This window comes from Mytilus trossulus, chromosome 2 (genome assembly GCF_036588685.1).
Source record: "Mytilus trossulus isolate FHL-02 chromosome 2, PNRI_Mtr1.1.1.hap1, whole genome shotgun sequence".
Classification (NCBI taxonomy): domain Eukaryota; kingdom Metazoa; phylum Mollusca; class Bivalvia; order Mytilida; family Mytilidae; genus Mytilus; species Mytilus trossulus.
The window spans coordinates 47,168,166-47,193,118 of record NC_086374.1 but is presented as its reverse complement, the minus strand read 5'-3'; the positions used below and the strand labels follow the sequence as shown (position 1 = coordinate 47,193,118).

The window sequence follows — 24,953 nt, the reverse complement described above, 5'->3', positions numbered from 1 at the left end:
TAATCGGTTTACATAAACCTTTAAAGTGCATATATTTTTTATGATTTATTATAATTGCATATGAGACAGCATCAGAAAAATTGGTGTTGTTGTCGTCTCTTTAATACGTTTTAATAATATCTTTCCCACTTATGTAGGCTAAATGATCCTTAGGGTATCTTGTGTTCGGTTTGTGATTGTTAATTATGGTTATCAACAAAATTGACTGTCATGACAAATAAAATAAAATAATGGTAAACTTTGGTAGAAAGGTAAAAATTGTCTACATGATCAATAATCAGCCATAGAAGATCTACAAAAATGCCAGATTTACAGGATTTTAAAAGACATTATTTTCATATTAAAAGATTGATTGAAAAATGAACTATTGAAATTCTAAGTCCAGAATTTGTCAATTATGTAATTAGAGGCAACAGTAGTAAACCGCTCTTCGAAAATCATAAATCGATTGAGAGAAAACAAATCCAAATCAAAATGATTAATTCTGATAAAAGTTGGTTCACTGCAATTTAGAAGAAAGAAAACTAAAATGAAGCAACAAAAGACACACAGTACTGATCTAAGAAATTTTGCAGGTATTGTAATTTATAGTGAAAAAGGTAAAAACATCTTCTTGATTAATCATGCACCCAAGACCAAAGTGCTAATTGATTAAGTGTTAAGACTTCATAAACAGTGTGTGAAAAGCGTGACTTTGTAAATTCCATTATATTGAAAGGATGTAGGACAGAACTATATTTGAATATCTTTCTACGGCCCTAAATCCTATGCATAGGATCAATTAGTTTATATGGATCATCATAATATAAATTTTACAGGCAAAGCCACACCAATGAAAATTTGTATCTAGGAAATCGAAAGAATTTAGTGAATGGTTTGGGTAATTTGTGGTAACCCAATACCGAACTTAAATTAACAATATGCTAAAAATTTAAAAGGTGAAGATGTTTAATATATTTTTTTAATCCTAAGCTTACTATAAAATATATAAATAAACAAAACATTTCTTTTCTTCTAAATCTTCAAATGTATTGCTAATGAACAATAGTATTTCTGTTTAAGATATGATATATTTAAAGTTTTTTTCTTGAAGTATAACACGCCGAGGGTGTGATGATTGTTCAAATGAAAGACCGAGGTCTTTCTGTTGTCATTCCTGATACCCGAGGTGTGTTATACGAAAAAAAAAAACACCCTAAAATATGCATTATGTGACTGTCAACAAATATTATTTTCTGCAAATATTTACATTATTTCAATCATATTTTACCGACCACAATAAAGTGGAAATTCTTTGCTGTGGTCAGGTTTTTATACGCCGTATGGTCCATTTGTTATGTGTAGTAATATTTATCAAATGTACCAGGATTAAAATTAAATACTCCAGACGCGCGTTTCGTCTACATAAAATTCATCAGTGACGCTCAGATCAAAATAATTTTCTCTAATTTCTGTGCTATTTTCACATTTCCTGACCGGTGTGAGGAAAATATTTCTCCTCACTAGTGAAAAATCTGTTCTCGGCAAATGATTAGTCGAAATTTGATTATGACGTCAAAATGTTTTGTTTTCTTCTCTAATTTTCTATTGTGACGTCATGAAAAAAGGCGACCTTGTCTGATGACGTCGCATATAAAGAGCACAATTTTTTGAAAATCTTTGAAAAAGAACGATAAAAAGCATTAGAGAAACAGATTCCAACACTATAACTCGTGTATTACGATATTTCTCCACTCTCGACAGTTAAATTTTATTATTTAAAGGGCTCGGCAAGCCTCGCGCTTTAAATAATAAAATTTAACTGTCTCGAGTGGAGAAATATCGTAATACACTTGTTGCAGTGTAAGAATCTATATATAAAGCCAAACAAGTACAAAGTCGAAGAGCATTGAGTAAAACTCCCAAAGTAATCTAGATATATAAACTTTAGAAATCATTGTCCTGTTTCAATAGAAATATTGCTGCAACCGCATGAAGCAAGACACAATTGAATTGTTACGTAACTGTTTACTGAATTTTGAAATAAGAAATAAAAAGGCAGTTATACCTCATTGAATAGATCACCGTAGATTTATTTGGCAAACCTTTTAGGAGTTGTTGGTCCTTAATCCTTTTCAACTTCGTTCTTTATTTGTCCGTTTGCAAATATTTTGAATCGAGCGTCACTGACGAGTAGTACCTATGAATATTTTTGTTAAGTAATTTAATGTATAAGTCTGTTTTATGAAAGAGGAAAGCTAAGGTTTTTTTCTATCTACTTGACATTTTTTTGCGTTGAAAAGCAGATAACAAATTTGTAAATGAACACTTTAGAATAATTGTTTCTCTCTTTTGTCTTGTAATACCACTTTCTTTATATATATAAACCAAGTGTCAGTATTAAAAAGTATTTCTCTAATTTTTGTACTATTTTTACATTTCCTGAGCGGTGTGAGAAAAATATTTCTCCTCACTAGTGAAAAATCTGTTCTCGGCAAATGATTAGTCGAAATTTGATTATGACGTCTAAATGTTTTGTTTTCTTCTGCATTTTCCTATTGTGACGTCATGAAAAAAGGCGACAATGCCTGATGACGTCGCATATAAAGAACACAAGTTTCTGAAAATCTTTGAAAAAGAACGATAGAAAGCATTAGAGAAACAGATTCCGACACTATAACTCGTCTATTATGATATTTTCCCACTCTCGACAGTTAAATTTTATTATTGAAAGAGCTCGGGAAGCCTCGCGCTTTAAATAATAAAATTTAACTGTCTCGAGTGGAGAAATATCGTAATACACTTGTTGCAGTGAAAGAATCTATATATCCCCTTCCCATTTTAAAGTTCGTGGATGTTATTCTGTAAAAAATAAGAATATTTGTTTATTTTATCATTAGATAGCGTTAAAGGTATATACAGATGTGTTAAAAAAAGAACTGGCACGAAGAGAACACGAAATCATGATGCATGTACATGTTATCACAGATAAGTCTCGTTTTTTTGTAATTTTGATTATGCAAATGTTGAAATTAAAGTAGCAATACTTAACATGTTATATATAAGTTACGCAACCCTTTATAGTCAGTGAACCATGACTGAGGTACATGGCTTAACAAACTACATGTAAATGAGATGTTCCAATGTTAAAACAACGGCATACTAAATACCATGACTTCTGATAAGTCGTTCCCTTAAAACAAACCAAAAACACAAAAATTAATTTTTAAACTGTTGAAAAGTTTCAAAGCCAATGAACCATGAAAAGGGGTTGGGCTATTGAATCCCCATGGACACGACCCTTGCAAATGCCGATAAATTTGAATACCAAACATCATTGACTTAATAATAGCAGTTCATCTTAAATTGACCTACTCACAATCTAATCACAATCTAATACATGTTTGTAAATATAGCTCAAAATGCAGACTTTTTATACGTTCAGGTATTTCACATCCTTTTTTTTATGGAAATATTCTTTATTAAGCACAAAAATGTCAGCATTCACCTCACAAGCTAACAAAACCTTTAAATAGACTTATTTAAAAGGGATATAGTATCGATACTGTTGTCAGGTCGTTTAAGATTGCTTATGTTGGCGTTAATACTGATACCCTGATAGGGTTTTTGCATCGAAAATAAACACATTAATTTTAAAACAATTTGTTGGCATGATACGGGTTATGTTCTTCTCATATATGTTATGATGGTATGATACTAAACCCCTAACGGGAAGGATTGTGCCTGATATTCATATGATGAAGACATAAGGCCTTTGTTAGTCTTGTATTATTTTAATCTTAGTTTCTTGTGTATAATTTGGAATTTAGTATTGCGTCCATTATCACTGAACTAGTATATACAATGTATATTTGTTAAGGGGCCAGCTGAAGGACGCCTCCGGGTGTGTGATTTTGCTGCATTGAAGACCTTCTGATGTTGTCTGTTTTATGGTAGAGTTGTTGTCTCTTTGACACATTCCCCATTTTCATTCTCAATTTTATGTAAACTAAGCAAAATGTTCAAAATCGATAGAACTTGACTGAGGGGTGGGCCATAAAGCTCCATGGAAATGAGATATGTTTATGCTTATACAACTGCATACCATATATCATTGAACTATCGCTAGTGGTTTCTCATAAACTGACCTTTTCCTAAACTAATACGTGTCAAATCAGCATAAGTTTAAAAGGCAATAGACCATGACTCAGGGACAGGGCTAAATAATCTCCATTGAAATGAGATGTGCCAATATGCGTAGACGACTGTATAACAAATATGATGACCTACCACTTTGTTTTCCCCATGAACTAGACCTAATCACAAACTTATACATTGTTGGCGCCGTCGACGCCGGAACAGTAATGGGTCTGATTACTTTCAATGTAATTGATTAATTTACAATTCCTTTGACATTTGTAGGATAAAATTAAATTAATGATTACATCATTTCTAAAAATATCTGATTAAATTAATGATTACATTGGCAAAGTAATCATGATTACATCTGATTACCATGAATTTTAAAACAAAACGTTTTGAATTAAATGAATGAGTAAACATTCAATATAGATTAAACTATAGCATTTTTGAAAAAAGGATTTTATTTGATACATTATAATTTGATAACTTCAAATTTCATCTATTTAATAAACACCAAATTTCACTACATACATATACATGAACATTGTGACACTGGTTATTATCCATAACACTTTGTCACCACTGATCTCTGAATTATTTTTAATTAAATTGAATAAAGATTTATAAAGAGTTTTTTGTTTGTCCTTTGACCTCTTCGAGACTTTTATATATATTTCAAGGTGCAATTTATGGAAGTTAAAATATGAATGAAATAAAGTTGTCATTTAAAAACTATGTTAAATTTTAATAGAAATGTTTAATCAAATTGTAAACAATATTTAAGTACTAAAAATCATTGCATTTTACATGTCCAGTCCAAATACATTTTAAAAAATTTAAGCAACATACTTTTAATTTAGTTTGTGCTAATTAGATAAATTTTCATGTCTGATTTATCTTTTAATTTATATATTTCCCTACAGCTAAGCTAAACTCAATTTGTGATTGCAATAAAACAAACCGTAATTAGTCTCCTACCTGTCAATTCAAAGTTGACAAAAATCACAAAAATTAACAAATATTATAATTCGGGGTTAAAGAAAAGTATTACTTGAATATAAAAATTATAACAGTTATTATCAAATATTAAGATCATTACATGATGAATATATGTACAATATCTTTTACTGAGACAAGAGGTATATAATTGTATTATATGTCTCAGCTTCGGCTAATGATTACTTTTCAATACTGTAACAGTTGTTTTTTTACTGAAGTGGAAAAATTAATTACATGCTTAAAATAAACCAAACCATTTAGCATGTTAAATATTTATCAAATATGAATAACAAAAAGGTTAATTTATTGACCACACACACAATTCAAGATTTTTTTTCATTCTAATCAGAATGTAATCAGAATGAAATCACAGGATTACAGGGTATTCTGAAAAGTAATTGATTAAATTAAATTACATGTAATCAGATTTTGGGCTGATTAATGATAACAATGATTACTTGAAACATTGTATTCAATTACAGCTTTTTAACGATTACAATTACAATTACCCCAAGTCTGCGCCGGAAACAGCATACCTATATCTCGCTTTTTGACTCCGTCAAGCGAGACAAAAAGTCGACCCTTAATTGACTACAACACATGATAGCTTTCAAAAGAATTGAATATTTATTAGAAGTAAACTAAACTTTGTATTCTAATCAAGAAAATAATGATGTTATACAGGTCCTTATTGTGTGTCTTGAAGCAAATTTCATTGAAACTTGTTATCGTCCGGGTCGATTCATCGAACGAATGACCTGTTGTTCTGAAAAAATATAACTTCATGTAGATATATAAGTACTCTGATTGACAAACAGATTTTCTGGATGAAGTAACCTTAAAAATGACACAATTCTATTCACACAGCGCAAGTGAAAAATCGTGATGAAAAAAAAAGACGCCCAACCACTAAAAGATGATATGTTAATCGTGATCGATTCTGAAAGAGAGCAGAAAAATGCACGGGAATCGTATATCGTGCCATCTGTACTGTGTTGAATAGGACATTTAGTATGAAGCAAACTTCCATTGCAGTTTTTCATCTTTTAAGGTTTATGAATGAAACAGCCAGTAGCAATCTTTCATCCAGAAAGGAATGGCAAAATTGTTGTTGTATAGAACTGTAAGGAACACGAAAAATGGTACACATATCCATAATTGATAAGAGAATTAGACAGACCTGTTGTAAGTAATTCAATGTTATATGTATTTAGGCATATTATCAATTACATGTAATTGAAAGTAATGAATTACATTGCCTTCGTTCAATGAAATTATGTATTACTTCAATTATTTGAGTTACATTTGAATAATTGCTGGGTAATTTTGAACCTTTTTGGATTTTTATGCAACTTATAAATTTTTTCCTACATTTAGTATTCACATTGGTCACGCAGAATATCGTTCCAATACGGTATTGTAAAGCATGTCAATTTGCAAAAGCTAATGTTTTCCAAATCCTGTATGTTGCTGTACATCCCGAGAACTTTCACTAATAAAAAAAAAAAAACTGTGACATGCTTTAAATTTCAGGTAGCAAAAAAAACAGTAAGAAGTTAGTTTTCATTGTTTGGACCCGTTGATCATTTCAAATATAACATTTATTGTGCAATAAAATTCCGTTTTATATATCTAAAGACTAATTCAACCTTAAAAATGGTGTATATAAAATTCAAGATTATTTCGTGTTTTGTGTGTTACTTTTTGTTTAACATTTCTTATTTTCATGTCAAGATCGGACATATGTCAGTTAGACAAAATACATATGTTTTTTATTTGATCTTTTGATAGACACACGTTAATAGTGTCTCAAATTCTAATTCGTAAACTAACACGAACTTAAAATATTCACCAAATAACCACAAACGCTCACATGGTTGACGCCACTTGCAGAGACAATCGCATATTTTATTATTAATATGAGTATACTATTGTGGAAAGTTCGTGTAAAAACACTGAATTTTAAGCAAATGGTACTAGTTTCCCCATACTAGGGGTATACAAATCTGAAGATAATAATACTATAATTAATAATATCACTTACTTGGCAAAATGCTACTGTACACTTTGACTGCAATGGCTCGAATCACTTTACATCACCCGAGTTTACTCGTGCATTAACTCACTATCCCAGTTGATTGATTGATTGATTGATTGATTGATGTTTTATGCCGCATTAGCAGATATCCCAGTCGAAACAATCTTACGATAAATTACCAAACACTGGTCAGCTATGAACAAACAACATCTTTAAATGTTCAAATTTTGTATATTATATAACTTTGTTAAATATATATAAAAGGTATTACTCTAAGGGATTGAAATTCTGCTTTTGGCATAATTTTGGGGAAATATATGACATCTTTGCACCCTTTTTCGCAATATATATATATATATATTATATCAAATGAATTGAGATTGTCGCCATGGATGTCTCAATTTAATGTTTAACTAATTTAACTACTGAAAATTTAGAGATGAGACTTGTTACATATATATTCATTTATATGACATTAACAGTACGATGTGTAAGAAAGTAAGCAAAAAAGAAGTGGAGGCTGATTTGAATCTGTTTTCCCTGTGCATTGCTATTTAATGGCATAATTGGAAAGCTAAGCATTATTTAGTATATTAACAATTAAAACTTCCGGTGCAGTCGTCAATCTGGCCATTTCCATGAATAGAGAACTGGAACCTGCTTTCAACTCTGATAGGAGTAAGCTCAGTTTTGCAGTAGGAAACACAAATGTGTACCCTTACCAATAGGTGATTTAGACATAGGTCTGCCGCTGAACATATTTAATGTGTAGATTCACACCCAGGCGTTCAAATTCTAAAGATGAGCAATATCTTTTTATCTGATCCCGATTGATTAACATGTGAAAATTACAGATAATGAATGTGCCACTTTGCAAGTGTCGATAAGTGAGAACTTTTGTATATGATGTTGTGAACTTATGTTACTGATTCGCATTTTCAGAATAGATTTTTTTTTCTGTCAATATTAGAGCTACTGTATGTCAGTTCTGTGACATCTTTAAAAATCACTGAACTACGGAAACTGATTTCTTTCGGTGAAACAAAATAAAACATAACAAAGATGTTGGAATAAATATGAGAAAATGCAGTATAATTGGCAATGATACAGCTATCCGCCAGATACAAAATGACGGGAAAGTAAGCAACTTTGGGTCAAAATTTCACCTTTAACAATTATAATTTAAAACAAAACCATTTAGTAACTTTAAAAAGACCCGACAAGACAAAATATTAAACAATCCAATCGATAAATACACAAGCAAAATTAGTTACGTAACACAGCATCTAACCATAACTCCTCATATAATAACAGTTATAAACATTAATTATGATAAGAAGTTGTTAAAACATTTACAAGAGTTTTATCAAAATTGACCTTCGACGAGAGGTTTTATTTAGCAAGTGAAGTTTATGGTAGCACAGCTTGTATTTTTGTTCCTTTAAAGGTAGTTCCGATGTCTTCCATCGGTCTAGATCTTTAATGAAATGTGCAAATTTTTATAATAGTATGTAATTTATGTTTAAGACATTTCGTGTTTTAAAATATAGAAAATTATGTGTTTTATCATATTTACCGCAGTATTTTCCATAACTAATCAGTGTATTCATCTTGTTTTATATTTTGTCATATAAGGGTAGATAGCTGAGATACAAGGGGAGATACTAACTCAATAAAGTAACTTTTATAATAGAATGTGTTAGGAATTTACCTATGTTATTATGTTGCAAGAACACGCTTCCCGTGACCTTATTATTTCGTTTTCTTATCTGAAAGTATTTACTAGAGCTATATTCTTAGATTTTATTTCAAAGTTCTACGGAATAGTTTTCTTTTATCTACCAAATTTGGGTTTTCCATGCTTGAACTATACAAAATCTGACAATTTTGTGCAACCTGTAGCGTGAAAAAAACCACCGTGACCAATTCTTTTTTATTATATTTTTGAAAACAAGCATGATATAAACTACATTTTGACAAATTATCAAAAAATCTTTGTATTTAAGACGTCGAGTGTATCAGCTTTGTCTTTTACAGACGTGAAAATGTTGTCGACTTAATTGTATTCTGATTACTTTACAATTATTGTCTAAGTTTCATGTGAGCTATTGGAAATAAAAGCTTAGGTGACATAATATAATACTACCAACGTATTAAATTTTGATCTTGTTTATTCGAAATAAAATTTTGCTTTTCCTGACAAAGCGAGTTTGTCTCTTTCAAAATCATTACCACTTTGAATATTAGTGCAGTTCAAATATCTCCGTGCATGTATCCTTTTCATCTGCCCTATGCTTCAAATTTCAAATAATATACAGAATATTTTTTAGTAACAAACAACTTTTAAAGTTTAAGAATTCTTGCGAAGTTTTATAATTTTACTACATTCTAGTTGTCAACATCAAAAGGAGAAGTAACAATTTATCCTATTTTTTTTTATAATTTTCAAATTACCGTTTCGATCAATTCAACATTAAAATACCACTAGTTTTTGTTATTAGAAAACATAAATGGAAAGATCTTTGTGACTATATGGTAATATCAATACAGAAATAAGTGCTTCGATATGGTACACATTAATTTACCTAACATGTAACTCAAATTTGATGCCTGGATAAATGGGCACATTGGTAATAAAAAAGTCACACAAATGTTTTGGTCTTGTTTTCAGTGGCTTAACTTGAATGTTATAAAAAATTATATACATCATACTTACACAATGTAAAATAATCACCGATACCCCTTTTCGCGAACCAATCATTTTTTTTATCATTTTGTCCGTTTTTCATTTTTAGTTGCAGTTTCAAAGTGTAGGCGTGCCTGTGTTTAAATAGAAGCGGAAGATACGAAGAGGACATTTAAAATCTACCCCAAAAAACGGTGAAAGACACACACTTATCTACAAAACATTACTTAGGAAACAAGGCGTAGACATTCGAATCATACCAAAAGAAGACATTATGAAATCGTATGCTTTATACCATTTAGCAGTTCCTGTTCCACATGTTGCACCTATCGTGATAATAAATAGACCCCTTGCATATTTCATGGCGTATCTTTTGAAATCTATAAAAGATCAATTACAGAAACGGTTCAAGTTTAGCGATGTATGTTTTTATCTTTTTTTTGAACTTGGACATAGGAGTGTAAGAACGTTAATAACTTATATATTTCAATATGTATTTATCCCAATTCTACTTGAAATCAAATGTTTACGAGCCTACTAGTATATAACATACTTGAAATATTGATTTAAAGAGTTTACATACTTTTATAGAATACTATTCAGCTATATCACTGTTTGAAATTTAAATTTTAGATGTAGTTTTATCAAAAAATTATACTCATAACAAGATTAAGTTTAGTGTAATAATTGTTGATTTGGTAACTTATGATATTTGAAATTTTCACTTTGACTGCTCCCCCTCCTCCGCCAAATAAATAGATAAAATACCATAAAGAAACATTTGATAATACCCGTTAAATTATGTATATGCTTATTGCCTAAATAATCAAATTGAACATTGTATACGTGTGTTATTTTAACGATGCATTCAAACAAACTACGATTTTTTTGAGAAACAACTATGCATTAATTTGTAAACAAACTATGATAAATGTGATCAAATTCATGACGGAATTCGAATAAATTAACTAAGCCATGTCAGTTGCTTAACCAAAGAATGTCAATTTTCGATATGATACTTTGCGTGCGTCAAACTGTTAGAATTACTAACTGAATGTTTGACTGGAAACGTTGAATTAAACATGTTATTTACATTTTAGATGCCTATATGATAGAGAACCAAGGCGTTCGTTCAGGGAAGGTGCCTATACTTAACAATGACCAACCTGACAAAAGCAGGACAAGAATTATATGATGGGGAACCATCTAATGTGCAACCGGGACGTTTAGACTTCAAATTGGAAATATTGAGATTCTGCAACAGATGTATTGTATTAATCAATGAAAACTTAATTCGAAATATGTGAGGTTTAAAATATGACAAAAGTATTTTCATTGAACTAGTATGATGAAGAATTTGTCCTTAATTGATTGCATTAAGACCTTTTTTGACAAAAGAAAGTTTTATGATAGATAAATTCAGATGCAAACTGATCTGAAAAGTCTGTGATTTGTAAAATCCGAGATATCAGCTCTAGCTTTGTACTGGTTTTGAATGTGGGTTTTTGACATTGGTTTTCAAATATTACCTATACAGAGAAGGAAATTTCGAAACGGGAAATAGATAAACTAGATTCGTTTGGATGTGATGGATACCCAGTCGTTTCTGTTTATATGATAGATGATTACTGGAAAATCGTTACAAGAATGTGATTGGTGCGTAGAAATCGAACACTGGATTTATATCAGTCACATTCACCATAAAACAGGATGTACTAGATAGAATATATTTACTGTCAATGTTGTCATTGCAACCATAATAAGTCACTGTTCGTAGTTTCTACTCCAGCAGTCTTACTTTGTTCAACGGAGAGGTATGTATTGATTGCATAGTTGAAGATTATTACTCCTGTTGAATATATATTAAAGAATGCGCACTTGGCAATACATGTAATTAAAGGACTGAATGCGCACACTATTTTTTTTTAATGATAAATTATAATGAATAGATACAAGTCATTTTTTTGTATATGTCCTTATTCTATATCTGTTTTTCCGTACACTAGATTTTGGCAATTCTGTCGTAAGGCTGCAAACTTATTATCCGGCCTTTGTCAGCTTTTTAGAAAGTAATACTTGTTATAAATATAGCACAAGGTTTCACTTCCGGTTCGGCATCCTGTAAAGTAGTACATATTTAACACAAAATAGTTCCTACGTATGACTGTAACTTTCATAATATGTAGATTATTTAGGTTTTTTTTTAATCAAATGAAAGCTGAATGACTGGTGATCATTATAGAAATCTTATTGACTTCAAAATTTGAATATTAAAAATATCTTGATTTAGCTCACATATAAAGCGTCGGTAGCGTGGCCGAGCGGTCTAAGGCGCTGGTTTAAGGCACCAGTCTCCTCGGAGGCGTGGGTTCGAATCCCACCGCTGCCAAGTGATTTTTTTAGTAAGTTAGAAAAGTAGTTTATCGATTTTTGCATTGGTTGACAAAATATGAAATGGATAAAAAGTTAATACTCAGAAGATATTAAAATTGTTGTAATACTTAATAGAAAAGAATTATTCTGTTTAATCCTTGATAATAGTATATATATTTCAAATGCTGAACGCTAGCTCAATGCACTTTAAAATGCATGACAAACATTGCAGAAAATAGCATATTACAGGTACAAATGTATGACACAAGTTTTCAGAACTATCAGAAATGCGTTGAAAACAAGAGTAACGGGTAGAAAAAAACTATGCCCCGGGTGAGGATCGAACTCACGACCTTCAGATCGCTCTGTCATTTGTGATTATGAGACTGACGCGCTACCTACTGCGCTACCGAGGCCATGATTCTAAAACTCCAATTTAAGGTGTAAATACTTCATAACATTACCATTAACATTGTAGTTACTTGTCAAGGTGAATGTAGGGCAGAAAGAAACATATTTATCTTAAAGGAAACACATTTCAAAACATAATGAGCTGTGTTGGTTGTTCACTTTTATAGTTCTTTACTATTTGAAATACTTTTAATTGTTTGAGAGTTTTTTTCATTTTCTTTTCTCCAAAGGTAAATTGAGTCGTGCTGATAGAAACTCGTCAGAATAATAATCTGCGGAGGCAATTTGTTGCTAACGAGAAATAGTTTGCTTTCCAATTTGCCCGTTTTGCACGTGCATTTATCACGTTTCGATGATCAGATATAGCGAGCTTGCGTTCAAGCGTTATACTTTCTACCCATGACTAAACGGTTGCTTCGATCGCGCCCTCAACAATGAACAATCTAGATGGCATGGTTCCGTCCAATGTGAAATGGTGAAAACCGCCCCTCCGTTCCGGTATGAAGTTACTTGTGAGTATCAAATTCTCAGTCAAAACTATGCATGTTACCATATGATAGACATTCCCCCCAAAAACTGAACTTAACAAATAATGGATAGCTCGATCTGGTTAGAGAAAGAAGCGGAATATATAATATGATTGCATTGCAATATTAGTATAAACAATGAATTTTTTGAGTTTGAAATAGGAAAACCATAAAGAAACATATTTCTACATAATATTTCGTAATGTATGCCTATAAGACATATTATACGTACAGTTGTAAATGTTGTAAACGAATGATATCTTGATTTAGCTCACATATAAAGCGTCGGTAGCGTGGCCGAGCGGTCTAAGGCGCTGGTTTAAGGCACCAGTCTCCTCGGAGGCGTGGGTTCGAATCCCACCGCTGCCAAGTGATTTTTTTAGTAAGTTAGAAAAGTAGTTTATCGATTTTTGCATTGGTTGACAAAATATGAAATGGATAAAAAGTTAATACTCAGAAGATATTAAAATTGTTGTAATACTTAATAGAAAAGAATTATTCTGTTTAATCCTTGATAATAGTATATATATTTCAAATGCTGAACGCTAGCTCAATGCACTTTAAAATGCATGACAAACATTGCAGAAAATAGCATATTACAGGTACAAATGTATGACACAAGTTTTCAGAACTATCAGAAATGCGTTGAAAACAAGAGTAACGGGTAGAAAAAAACTATGCCCCGGGTGAGGATCGAACTCACGACCTTCAGATCGCTCTGTCATTTGTGATTATGAGACTGACGCGCTACCTACTGCGCTACCGAGGCCATGATTCTAAAACTCCAATTTAAGGTGTAAATACTTCATAACATTACCATTAACATTGTAGTTACTTGTCAAGGTGAATGTAGGGCAGAAAGAAACATATTTATCTTAAAGGAAACACATTTCAAAACATAATGAGCTGTGTTGGTTGTTCACTTTTATAGTTCTTTACTATTTGAAATACTTTTAATTGTTTGAGAGTTTTTTTCATTTTCTTTTCTCCAAAGGTAAATTGAGTCGTGCTGATAGAAACTCGTCAGAATAATAATCTGCGGAGGCAATTTGTTGCTAACGAGAAATAGTTTGCTTTCCAATTTGCCCGTTTTGCACGTGCATTTATCACGTTTCGATGATCAGATATAGCGAGCTTGCGTTCAAGCGTTATACTTTCTACCCATGACTAAACGGTTGCTTCGATCGCGCCCTCAACAATGAACAATCTAGATGGCATGGTTCCGTCCAATGTGAAATGGTGAAAACCGCCCCTCCGTTCCGGTATGAAGTTACTTGTGAGTATCAAATTCTCAGTCAAAACTATGCATGTTACCATATGATAGACATTCCCCCCAAAAACTGAACTTAACAAATAATGGATAGCTCGATCTGGTTAGAGAAAGAAGCGGAATATATAATATGATTGCATTGCAATATTAGTATAAACAATGAATTTTTTGAGTTTGAAATAGGAAAACCATAAAGAAACATATTTCTACATAATATTTCGTAATGTATGCCTATAAGACATATTATACGTACAGTTGTAAATGTTGTAAACGAATGATATCTTGATTTAGCTCACATATAAAGCGTCGGTAGCGTGGCCGAGCGGTCTAAGGCGCTGGTTTAAGGCACCAGTCTCCTCGGAGGCGTGGGTTCGAATCCCACCGCTGCCAAGTGATTTTTTTAGTAAGTTAGAAAAGTAGTTTATCGATTTTTGCATTGGTTGACAAAATATGAAATGGATAAAAAGTTAATACTCAGAAGATATTAAAATTGTTGTAATACTTAATAGAAAAGAATTATTCTGTTTAATCCTTGATAATAGTATATATATTTCAAATGCTGAACGCTAGCTCAATGCACTTTAAAATGCATGACAAACATTGCAGAAAATAGCATATTACAGGTACAAATGTATGACACAAGTTTTCAGAACTATCAGAAATGCGTTGAAAACAAGAGTAACGGGTAGAAAAAAACTATGCCCCGGGTGAGGATCGAACTCACGACCTTCAGATCGCTCTGTCATTTGTGATTATGAGACTGACGCGCTACCTACTGCGCTACCGAGGCCATGATTCTAAAACTCCAATTTAAGGTGTAAATACTTCATAACATTACCATTAACATTGTAGTTACTTGTCAAGGTGAATGTAGGGCAGAAAGAAACATATTTATCTTAAAGGAAACACATTTCAAAACATAATGAGCTGTGTTGGTTGTTCACTTTTATAGTTCTTTACTATTTGAAATACTTTTAATTGTTTGAGAGTTTTTTTCATTTTCTTTTCTCCAAAGGTAAATTGAGTCGTGCTGATAGAAACTCGTCAGAATAATAATCTGCGGAGGCAATTTGTTGCTAACGAGAAATAGTTTGCTTTCCAATTTGCCCGTTTTGCACGTGCATTTATCACGTTTCGATGATCAGATATAGCGAGCTTGCGTTCAAGCGTTATACTTTCTACCCATGACTAAACGGTTGCTTCGATCGCGCCCTCAACAATGAACAATCTAGATGGCATGGTTCCGTCCAATGTGAAATGGTGAAAACCGCCCCTCCGTTCCGGTATGAAGTTACTTGTGAGTATCAAATTCTCAGTCAAAACTATGCATGTTACCATATGATAGACATTCCCCCCAAAAACTGAACTTAACAAATAATGGATAGCTCGATCTGGTTAGAGAAAGAAGCGGAATATATAATATGATTGCATTGCAATATTAGTATAAACAATGAATTTTTTGAGTTTGAAATAGGAAAACCATAAAGAAACATATTTCTACATAATATTTCGTAATGTATGCCTATAAGACATATTATACGTACAGTTGTAAATGTTGTAAACGAATGATATCTTGATTTAGCTCACATATAAAGCGTCGGTAGCGTGGCCGAGCGGTCTAAGGCGCTGGTTTAAGGCACCAGTCTCCTCGGAGGCGTGGGTTCGAATCCCACCGCTGCCAAGTGATTTTTTTAGTAAGTTAGAAAAGTAGTTTATCGATTTTTGCATTGGTTGACAAAATATGAAATGGATAAAAAGTTAATACTCAGAAGATATTAAAATTGTTGTAATACTTAATAGAAAAGAATTATTCTGTTTAATCCTTGATAATAGTATATATATTTCAAATGCTGAACGCTAGCTCAATGCACTTTAAAATGCATGACAAACATTGCAGAAAATAGCATATTACAGGTACAAATGTATGACACAAGTTTTCAGAACTATCAGAAATGCGTTGAAAACAAGAGTAACGGGTAGAAAAAAACTATGCCCCGGGTGAGGATCGAACTCACGACCTTCAGATCGCTCTGTCATTTGTGATTATGAGACTGACGCGCTACCTACTGCGCTACCGAGGCCATGATTCTAAAACTCCAATTTAAGGTGTAAATACTTCATAACATTACCATTAACATTGTAGTTACTTGTCAAGGTGAATGTAGGGCAGAAAGAAACATATTTATCTTAAAGGAAACACATTTCAAAACATAATGAGCTGTGTTGGTTGTTCACTTTTATAGTTCTTTACTATTTGAAATACTTTTAATTGTTTGAGAGTTTTTTTCATTTTCTTTTCTCCAAAGGTAAATTGAGTCGTGCTGATAGAAACTCGTCAGAATAATAATCTGCGGAGGCAATTTGTTGCTAACGAGAAATAGTTTGCTTTCCAATTTGCCCGTTTTGCACGTGCATTTATCACGTTTCGATGATCAGATATAGCGAGCTTGCGTTCAAGCGTTATACTTTCTACCCATGACTAAACGGTTGCTTCGATCGCGCCCTCAACAATGAACAATCTAGATGGCATGGTTCCGTCCAATGTGAAATGGTGAAAACCGCCCCTCCGTTCCGGTATGAAGTTACTTGTGAGTATCAAATTCTCAGTCAAAACTATGCATGTTACCATATGATAGACATTCCCCCCAAAAACTGAACTTAACAAATAATGGATAGCTCGATCTGGTTAGAGAAAGAAGCGGAATATATAATATGATTGCATTGCAATATTAGTATAAACAATGAATTTTTTGAGTTTGAAATAGGAAAACCATAAAGAAACATATTTCTACATAATATTTCGTAATGTATGCCTATAAGACATATTATACGTACAGTTGTAAATGTTGTAAACGAATGATATCTTGATTTAGCTCACATATAAAGCGTCGGTAGCGTGGCCGAGCGGTCTAAGGCGCTGGTTTAAGGCACCAGTCTCCTCGGAGGCGTGGGTTCGAATCCCACCGCTGCCAAGTGATTTTTTTAGTAAGTTAGAAAAGTAGTTTATCGATTTTTGCATTGGTTGACAAAATATGAAATGGATAAAAAGTTAATACTCAGAAGATATTAAAATTGTTGTAATACTTAATAGAAAAGAATTATTCTGTTTAATCCTTGATAATAGTATATATATTTCAAATGCTGAACGCTAGCTCAATGCACTTTAAAATGCATGACAAACATTGCAGAAAATAGCATATTACAGGTACAAATGTATGACACAAGTTTTCAGAACTATCAGAAATGCGTTGAAAACAAGAGTAACGGGTAGAAAAAAACTATGCCCCGGGTGAGGATCGAACTCACGACCTTCAGATCGCTCTGTCATTTGTGATTATGAGACTGACGCGCTACCTACTGCGCTACCGAGGCCATGATTCTAAAACTCCAATTTAAGGTGTAAATACTTCATAACATTACCATTAACATTGTAGTTACTTGTCAAGGTGAATGTAGGGCAGAAAGAAACATATTTATCTTAAAGGAAACACATTTCAAAACATAATGAGCTGTGTTGGTTGTTCACTTTTATAGTTCTTTACTATTTGAAATACTTTTAATTGTTTGAGAGTTTTTTTCATTTTCTTTTCTCCAAAGGTAAATTGAGTCGTGCTGATAGAAACTCGTCAGAATAATAATCTGCGGAGGCAATTTGTTGCTAACGAGAAATAGTTTGCTTTCCAATTTGCCCGTTTTGCACGTGCATTTATCACGTTTCGATGATCAGATATAGCGAGCTTGCGTTCAAGCGTTATACTTTCTACCCATGACTAAACGGTTGCTTCGATCGCGCCCTCAACAATGAACAATCTAGATGGCATGGTTCCGTCCAATGTGAAATGGTGAAAACCGCCCCTCCGTTCCGGTATGAAGTTACTTGTGAGTATCAAATTCTCAGTCAAAACTATGCATGTTACCATATGATAGACATTCCCCCCAAAAACTGAACTTAACAAATAATGGATAGCTCGATCTGGTTAGAGAAAGAAGCGGAATATATAATATGATTGCATTGCAATATTAGTATAAACAATGAATTTTTTGAGTTTGAAATAGGAAAACCATAAAGAAACATATTTCTACATAATATTTCGTAATGTATGCCTATAAGACATATTATACGTACAGTTGTAAATGTTGTAAACGAATGATATCTTGATTTAGCTCACATATAAAGCGTCGGTAGCGTGGCCGAGCGGTCTAAGGCGCTGGTTTAAGGCACCAGTCTCCTCGGAGGCGTGGGTTCGAATCCCACCGCTGCCAAGTGATTTTTTTAGTAAGTTAGAAAAGTAGTTTATCGATTTTTGCATTGGTTGACAAAATATGAAATGGATAAAAAGTTAATACTCAGAAGATATTAAAATTGTTGTAATACTTAATAGAAAAGAATTATTCTGTTTAATCCTTGATAATAGTATATATATTTCAAATGCTGAACGCTAGCTCAATGCACTTTAAAATGCATGACAAACATTGCAGAAAATAGCATATTACAGGTACAAATGTATGACACAAGTTTTCAGAACTATCAGAAATGCGTTGAAAACAAGAGTAACGGGTAGAAAAAAACTATGCCCCGGGTGAGGATCGAACTCACGACCTTCAGATCGCTCTGTCATTTGTGATTATGAGACTGACGCGCTACCTACTGCGCTACCGAGGCCATGATTCTAAAACTCCAATTTAAGGTGTAAATACTTCATAACATTACCATTAACATTGTAGTTACTTGTCAAGGTGAATGTAGGGCAGAAAGAAACATATTTATCTTAAAGGAAACACATTTCAAAACATAATGAGCTGTGTTGGTTGTTCACTTTTATAGTTCTTTACTATTTGAAATACTTTTAATTGTTTGAGAGTTTTTTTCATTTTCTTTTCTCCAAAGGTAAATTGAGTCGTGCTGATAGAAACTCGTCAGAATAATAATCTGCGGAGGCAATTTGTTGCTAACGAGAAATAGTTTGCTTTCCAATTTGCCCGTTTTGCACGTGCATTTATCACGTTTCGATGATCAGATATAGCGAGCTTGCGTTCAAGCGTTATACTTTCTACCCATGACTAAACGGTTGCTTCGATCGCGCCCTCAACAATGAACAATCTAGATGGCATGGTTCCGTCCAATGTGAAATGGTGAAAACCGCCCCTCCGTTCCGGTATGAAGTTACTTGTGAGTATCAAATTCTCAGTCAAAACTATGCATGTTACCATATGATAGACATTCCCCCCAAAAACTGAACTTAACAAATAATGGATAGCTCGATCTGGTTAGAGAAAGAAGCGGAATATATAATATGATTGCATTGCAATATTAGTATAAACAATGAATTTTTTGAGTTTGAAATAGGAAAACCATAAAGAAACATATTTCTACATAATATTTCGTAATGTATGCCTATAAGACATATTATACGTACAGTTGTAAATGTTGTAAACGAATGATATCTTGATTTAGCTCACATATAAAGCGTCGGTAGCGTGGCCGAGCGGTCTAAGGCGCTGGTTTAAGGCACCAGTCTCCTCGGAGGCGTGGGTTCGAATCCCACCGCTGCCAAGTGATTTTTTTAGTAAGTTAGAAAAGTAGTTTATCGATTTTTGCATTGGTTGACAAAATATGAAATGGATAAAAAGTTAATACTCAGAAGATATTAAAATTGTTGTAATACTTAATAGAAAAGAATTATTCTGTTTAATCCTTGATAATAGTATATATATTTCAAATGCTGAACGCTAGCTCAATGCACTTTAAAATGCATGACAAACATTGCAGAAAATAGCATATTACAGGTACAAATGTATGACACAAGTTTTCAGAACTATCAGAAATGCGTTGAAAACAAGAGTAACGGGTAGAAAAAAACTATGCCCCGGGTGAGGATCGAACTCACGACCTTCAGATCGCTCTGTCATTTGTGATTATGAGACTGACGCGCTACCTACTGCGCTACCGAGGCCATGATTCTAAAACTCCAATTTAAGGTGTAAATACTTCATAACATTACCATTAACATTGTAGTTACTTGTCAAGGTGAATGTAGGGCAGAAAGAAACATATTTATCTTAAAGGAAACACATTTCAAAACATAATGAGCTGTGTTGGTTGTTCACTTTTATAGTTCTTTACTATTTGAAATACTTTTAATTGTTTGAGAGTTTTTTTCATTTTCTTTTCTCCAAAGGTAAATTGAGTCGTGCTGATAGAAACTCGTCAGAATAATAATCTGCGGAGGCAATTTGTTGCTAACGAGAAATAGTTTGCTTTCCAATTTGCCCGTTTTGCACGTGCATTTATCACGTTTCGATGATCAGATATAGCGAGCTTGCGTTCAAGCGTTATACTTTCTACCCATGACTAAACGGTTGCTTCGATCGCGCCCTCAACAATGAACAATCTAGATGGCATGGTTCCGTCCAATGTGAAATGGTGAAAACCGCCCCTCCGTTCCGGTATGAAGTTACTTGTGAGTATCAAATTCTCAGTCAAAACTATGCATGTTACCATATGATAGACATTCCCCCCAAAAACTGAACTTAACAAATAATGGATAGCTCGATCTGGTTAGAGAAAGAAGCGGAATATATAATATGATTGCATTGCAATATTAGTATAAACAATGAATTTTTTGAGTTTGAAATAGGAAAACCATAAAGAAACATATTTCTACATAATATTTCGTAATGTATGCCTATAAGACATATTATACGTACAGTTGTAAATGTTGTAAACGAATGATATCTTGATTTAGCTCACATATAAAGCGTCGGTAGCGTGGCCGAGCGGTCTAAGGCGCTGGTTTAAGGCACCAGTCTCCTCGGAGGCGTGGGTTCGAATCCCACCGCTGCCAAGTGATTTTTTTAGTAAGTTAGAAAAGTAGTTTATCGATTTTTGCATTGGTTGACAAAATATGAAATGGATAAAAAGTTAATACTCAGAAGATATTAAAATTGTTGTAATACTTAATAGAAAAGAATTATTCTGTTTAATCCTTGATAATAGTATATATATTTCAAATGCTGAACGCTAGCTCAATGCACTTTAAAATGCATGACAAACATTGCAGAAAATAGCATATTACAGGTACAAATGTATGACACAAGTTTTCAGAACTATCAGAAATGCGTTGAAAACAAGAGTAACGGGTAGAAAAAAACTATGCCCCGGGTGAGGATCGAACTCACGACCTTCAGATCGCTCTGTCATTTGTGATTATGAGACTGACGCGCTACCTACTGCGCTACCGAGGCCATGATTCTAAAACTCCAATTTAAGGTGTAAATACTTCATAACATTACCATTAACATTGTAGTTACTTGTCAAGGTGAATGTAGGGCAGAAAGAAACATATTTATCTTAAAGGAAACACATTTCAAAACATAATGAGCTGTGTTGGTTGTTCACTTTTATAGTTCTTTACTATTTGAAATACTTTTAATTGTTTGAGAGTTTTTTTCATTTTCTTTTCTCCAAAGGTAAATTGAGTCGTGCTGATAGAAACTCGTCAGAATAATAATCTGCGGAGGCAATTTGTTGCTAACGAGAAATAGTTTGCTTTCCAATTTGCCCGTTTTGCACGTGCATTTATCACGTTTCGATGATCAGATATAGCGAGCTTGCGTTCAAGCGTTATACTTTCTACCCATGACTAAACGGTTGCTTCGATCGCGCCCTCAACAATGAACAATCTAGATGGCATGGTTCCGTCCAATGTGAAATGGTGAAAACCGCCCCTCCGTTCCGGTATGAAGTTACTTGTGAGTATCAAATTCTCAGTCAAAACTATGCATGTTACCATATGATAGACATTCCCCCCAAAAACTGAACTTAACAAATAATGGATAGCTCGATCTGGTTAGAGAAAGAAGCGGAATATATAATATGATTGCATTGCAATATTAGTATAAACAATGAATTTTTTGAGTTTGAAATAGGAAAACCATAAAGAAACATATTTCTACATAATATTTCGTAATGTATGCCTATAAGACATATTATACGTACAGTTGTAAATGTTGTAAACGAATGATATCTTGATTTAGCTCACATATAAAGCGTCGGTAGCGTGGCCGAGCGGTCTAAGGCGCTGGTTTAAGGCACCAGTCTCCTCGGAGGCGTGGGTTCGAATCCCACCGCTGCCAAGTGATTTTTTTAGTAAGTTAGAAAAGTAGTTTATCGATTTTTGCATTGGTTGACAAAATATGAAATGGATAAAAAGTTAATACTCAGAAGATATTAAAATTGTTGTAATACTTAATAGAAAAGAATTATTCTGTTTAATCCTTGATAATAGTATATATATTTCAAATGCTGAACGCTAGCTCAATGCACTTTAAAATGCATGACAAACATTGCAGAAAATAGCATATTACAGGTACAAATGTATGACACAAGTTTTCAGAACTATCAGAAATGCGTTGAAAACAAGAGTAACGGGTAGAAAAAAACTATGCCCCGGGTGAGGATCGAACTCACGACCTTCAGATCGCTCTGTCATTTGTGATTATGAGACTGACGCGCTACCTACTGCGCTACCGAGGCCATGATTCTAAAACTCCAATTTAAGGTGTAAATACTTCATAACATTACCATTAACATTGTAGTTACTTGTCAAGGTGAATGTAGGGCAGAAAGAAACATATTTATCTTAAAGGAAACACATTTCAAAACATAATGAGCTGTGTTGGTTGTTCACTTTTATAGTTCTTTACTATTTGAAATACTTTTAATTGTTTGAGAGTTTTTTTCATTTTCTTTTCTCCAAAGGTAAATTGAGTCGTGCTGATAGAAACTCGTCAGAATAATAATCTGCGGAGGCAATTTGTTGCTAACGAGAAATAGTTTGCTTTCCAATTTGCCCGTTTTGCACGTGCATTTATCACGTTTCGATGATCAGATATAGCGAGCTTGCGTTCAAGCGTTATACTTTCTACCCATGACTAAACGGTTGCTTCGATCGCGCCCTCAACAATGAACAATCTAGATGGCATGGTTCCGTCCAATGTGAAATGGTGAAAACCGCCCCTCCGTTCCGGTATGAAGTTACTTGTGAGTATCAAATTCTCAGTCAAAACTATGCATGTTACCATATGATAGACATTCCCCCCAAAAACTGAACTTAACAAATAATGGATAGCTCGATCTGGTTAGAGAAAGAAGCGGAATATATAATATGATTGCATTGCAATATTAGTATAAACAATGAATTTTTTGAGTTTGAAATAGGAAAACCATAAAGAAACATATTTCTACATAATATTTCGTAATGTATGCCTATAAGACATATTATACGTACAGTTGTAAATGTTGTAAACGAATGATATCTTGATTTAGCTCACATATAAAGCGTCGGTAGCGTGGCCGAGCGGTCTAAGGCGCTGGTTTAAGGCACCAGTCTCCTCGGAGGCGTGGGTTCGAATCCCACCGCTGCCAAGTGATTTTTTTAGTAAGTTAGAAAAGTAGTTTATCGATTTTTGCATTGGTTGACAAAATATGAAATGGATAAAAAGTTAATACTCAGAAGATATTAAAATTGTTGTAATACTTAATAGAAAAGAATTATTCTGTTTAATCCTTGATAATAGTATTTATATTTCAAATGCTGAACGCTAGCTCAATGCACTTTAAAATGCATGACAAACATTGCAGAAAATAGCATATTACAGGTACAAATGTATGACACAAGTTTTCAGAACTATCAGAAATGCGTTGAAAACAAGAGTAACGGTAGAAAAAAACTATGCCCCGGGTGAGGATCGAACTCACGACCTTCAGATCGCTCTGTCATTTGTGATTATGAGACTGACGCGCTACCTACTGCGCTACCGAGGCCATGATTCTAAAACTCCAATTTAAGGTGTAAATACTTCATAACATTACCATTAACATTGTAGTTACTTGTCAAGGTGAATGTAGGGCAGAAAGAAACATATTTATCTTAAAGGAAACACATTTCAAAACATAATGAGCTGTGTTGGTTGTTCACTTTTATAGTTCTTTACTATTTGAAATACTTTTAATTGTTTGAGAGTTTTTTTCATTTTCTTTTCTCAAAGGTAAATTGAGTCGTGCTGATAGAAACTCGTCAGAATAATAATCTGCGGAGGCAATTTGTTGCTAACGAGAAATAGTTTGCTTTCCAATTTGCCCGTTTTGCACGTGCATTTATCACGTTTCGATGATCAGATATAGCGAGCTTGCGTTCAAGCGTTATACTTTCTACCCATGACTAAACGGTTGCTTCGATCGCGCCCTCAACAATGAACAATCTAGATGGCATGGTTCCGTCCAATGTGAAATGGTGAAAACCGCCCTCCGTTCCGGTATGAAGTTACTTGTGAGTATCAAATTCTCAGTCAAAACTATGCATGTTACCATATGATAGACATTCCCCCCAAAAACTGAACTTAACAAATAATGGATAGCTCGATCTGGTTAGAGAAAGAAGCGGAATATATAATATGATTGCATTGCAATATTAGTATAAACAATGAATTTTTTGAGTTTGAAATAGGAAAACCATAAAGAAACAT

General features: G+C 33.3%; 20 non-coding genes across 20 annotated transcripts; 10 read left to right on the top strand and 10 right to left on the bottom strand.

The window, feature by feature from the left end:
• The first annotated feature begins 12,152 nt into the window (after positions 1–12,152).
• Positions 12,153–12,234, top strand: Trnal-aag (transfer RNA leucine (anticodon AAG)). Its single transcript has one exon. It is a non-coding gene; the product is annotated as a tRNA-Leu (tRNA).
• Positions 12,235–12,543: 309 nt separating this feature from the next.
• On the bottom strand, positions 12,544–12,634 carry Trnam-cau (transfer RNA methionine (anticodon CAU)). Its single transcript is given in 2 exon segments — positions 12,544–12,579; positions 12,598–12,634. It is a non-coding gene; the product is annotated as a tRNA-Met (tRNA).
• An 809-nt stretch (positions 12,635–13,443) lies between these two features.
• Positions 13,444–13,525, top strand: Trnal-aag (transfer RNA leucine (anticodon AAG)). The gene has a single exon. It is a non-coding gene; the product is annotated as a tRNA-Leu (tRNA).
• A 309-nt stretch (positions 13,526–13,834) lies between these two features.
• Positions 13,835–13,925, bottom strand: Trnam-cau (transfer RNA methionine (anticodon CAU)). Its single transcript is given in 2 exon segments — positions 13,835–13,870; positions 13,889–13,925. It is a non-coding gene; the product is annotated as a tRNA-Met (tRNA).
• Positions 13,926–14,734: 809 nt separating this feature from the next.
• Trnal-aag (transfer RNA leucine (anticodon AAG)) lies at positions 14,735–14,816 on the top strand. The gene has a single exon. It is a non-coding gene; the product is annotated as a tRNA-Leu (tRNA).
• Positions 14,817–15,125: 309 nt separating this feature from the next.
• Positions 15,126–15,216, bottom strand: Trnam-cau (transfer RNA methionine (anticodon CAU)). The gene is given in 2 exon segments: positions 15,126–15,161; positions 15,180–15,216. It is a non-coding gene; the product is annotated as a tRNA-Met (tRNA).
• An 809-nt stretch (positions 15,217–16,025) lies between these two features.
• On the top strand, positions 16,026–16,107 carry Trnal-aag (transfer RNA leucine (anticodon AAG)). Its single transcript has one exon. It is a non-coding gene; the product is annotated as a tRNA-Leu (tRNA).
• A 309-nt stretch (positions 16,108–16,416) lies between these two features.
• Trnam-cau (transfer RNA methionine (anticodon CAU)) lies at positions 16,417–16,507 on the bottom strand. Its single transcript is given in 2 exon segments — positions 16,417–16,452; positions 16,471–16,507. It is a non-coding gene; the product is annotated as a tRNA-Met (tRNA).
• An 809-nt stretch (positions 16,508–17,316) lies between these two features.
• Positions 17,317–17,398, top strand: Trnal-aag (transfer RNA leucine (anticodon AAG)). The gene has a single exon. It is a non-coding gene; the product is annotated as a tRNA-Leu (tRNA).
• Positions 17,399–17,707: 309 nt separating this feature from the next.
• Trnam-cau (transfer RNA methionine (anticodon CAU)) lies at positions 17,708–17,798 on the bottom strand. The gene is given in 2 exon segments: positions 17,708–17,743; positions 17,762–17,798. It is a non-coding gene; the product is annotated as a tRNA-Met (tRNA).
• Positions 17,799–18,607: 809 nt separating this feature from the next.
• Trnal-aag (transfer RNA leucine (anticodon AAG)) lies at positions 18,608–18,689 on the top strand. The gene has a single exon. It is a non-coding gene; the product is annotated as a tRNA-Leu (tRNA).
• Positions 18,690–18,998: 309 nt separating this feature from the next.
• Positions 18,999–19,089, bottom strand: Trnam-cau (transfer RNA methionine (anticodon CAU)). Its single transcript is given in 2 exon segments — positions 18,999–19,034; positions 19,053–19,089. It is a non-coding gene; the product is annotated as a tRNA-Met (tRNA).
• An 809-nt stretch (positions 19,090–19,898) lies between these two features.
• Positions 19,899–19,980, top strand: Trnal-aag (transfer RNA leucine (anticodon AAG)). The gene has a single exon. It is a non-coding gene; the product is annotated as a tRNA-Leu (tRNA).
• Positions 19,981–20,289: 309 nt separating this feature from the next.
• On the bottom strand, positions 20,290–20,380 carry Trnam-cau (transfer RNA methionine (anticodon CAU)). Its single transcript is given in 2 exon segments — positions 20,290–20,325; positions 20,344–20,380. It is a non-coding gene; the product is annotated as a tRNA-Met (tRNA).
• An 809-nt stretch (positions 20,381–21,189) lies between these two features.
• On the top strand, positions 21,190–21,271 carry Trnal-aag (transfer RNA leucine (anticodon AAG)). Its single transcript has one exon. It is a non-coding gene; the product is annotated as a tRNA-Leu (tRNA).
• A 309-nt stretch (positions 21,272–21,580) lies between these two features.
• Positions 21,581–21,671, bottom strand: Trnam-cau (transfer RNA methionine (anticodon CAU)). The gene is given in 2 exon segments: positions 21,581–21,616; positions 21,635–21,671. It is a non-coding gene; the product is annotated as a tRNA-Met (tRNA).
• Positions 21,672–22,480: 809 nt separating this feature from the next.
• On the top strand, positions 22,481–22,562 carry Trnal-aag (transfer RNA leucine (anticodon AAG)). Its single transcript has one exon. It is a non-coding gene; the product is annotated as a tRNA-Leu (tRNA).
• A 309-nt stretch (positions 22,563–22,871) lies between these two features.
• Positions 22,872–22,962, bottom strand: Trnam-cau (transfer RNA methionine (anticodon CAU)). Its single transcript is given in 2 exon segments — positions 22,872–22,907; positions 22,926–22,962. It is a non-coding gene; the product is annotated as a tRNA-Met (tRNA).
• An 809-nt stretch (positions 22,963–23,771) lies between these two features.
• On the top strand, positions 23,772–23,853 carry Trnal-aag (transfer RNA leucine (anticodon AAG)). The gene has a single exon. It is a non-coding gene; the product is annotated as a tRNA-Leu (tRNA).
• A 308-nt stretch (positions 23,854–24,161) lies between these two features.
• On the bottom strand, positions 24,162–24,252 carry Trnam-cau (transfer RNA methionine (anticodon CAU)). The gene is given in 2 exon segments: positions 24,162–24,197; positions 24,216–24,252. It is a non-coding gene; the product is annotated as a tRNA-Met (tRNA).
• Positions 24,253–24,953: the final 701 nt, after the last annotated feature.